Raw genomic sequence first — 1,038 nt, 5'->3', positions numbered from 1 at the left:
TGGAAGGAGACAGCCAAGGACACGGACTGAAGAGCAATTTGGGAATCAAACCCTCCAGAAAAAGGAAAATCATTTGAGTAGTGTTTAGGAACTGGTATTTGCAGCCCTTTCTACCAAAATTAGAAATAGCAGTATCAGCTCCTGCCCTCTCGTGGCAGTTTTCAACCCTTAGGAAGATGTTGGAGGTTGCTAATAGCAATTAGCTAACAAGATTGCACGAAGGACACCCACGTTTTTCCTGTTCCTACATGGAAATTGCTGAATGCAATGGTGCCAGCTGCCCTGCCACTGCCCCTTGCCCTGAGAGCAGGGGGCAAACACCTCCCCGTGCCATAAGCCACCTGTGCTACCTCACAGGGAGTGGGACCGAGCCAGAAATCTGTGCATCAGTGAGCGCTCAAGAAACCGTCTTTGTCCTGAGGCTAGCAAGGCTATTTTACAACAGTATTGCAGCAGCTAGAAGTTATCTCCATCTGAAAATGAGAGTCTTGCAGATGGATTAAAGCTGACAGCAACTGCTCCCCAGCAGCAGTGTTGGTTTAAGAGCAGGAGCCTCCTGTGAAATACTCCAAAGGGGGGGGAGCAACACAGAAGCACAGAACTGCCAGATTTGAAGAAAATTGGAGCTTCAGCTCCAACTCTACCTGGGCTCATCACCAGCAGCGTTTCAATCCATCGCAAACTAGCCCCAGTATGACCCATTTGTGCCAAGGTCACCGGAGCATCACACCAGAACCTGCTGCCTGGAGCTACGGGGGGGGCTAAACACCCTGGATCCATGGTTCTGGCCACGGGTCACTGGGATAACAGAAGGACAGGACAGCTGGGGCAGGAGATGGGGGTTACAATGAATGAACAGCATCAGCAGTGACAGAGCTGGGTTTGCACCCGCAGCTGCAGTGTGGAGCCTGTGGTTTGCAACCAGCCGGGCACAGCCAGCTCCCCGATGTCTGGGGGACATCAGGCCCCACCAGCACCCAAGAGCATCAGCAAGAACCACCTTCCTCCAGGCCTTTTTTGTCTGGCAGTGCCAGTGGA

This window comes from Haliaeetus leucocephalus, unplaced genomic scaffold (assembly GCF_000737465.1).
Source record: "Haliaeetus leucocephalus isolate CR32 unplaced genomic scaffold, Haliaeetus_leucocephalus-4.0 Scaffold295, whole genome shotgun sequence".
Taxonomy (NCBI): domain Eukaryota; kingdom Metazoa; phylum Chordata; class Aves; order Accipitriformes; family Accipitridae; genus Haliaeetus; species Haliaeetus leucocephalus.
This window is presented reverse-complemented; position numbering follows the sequence as displayed.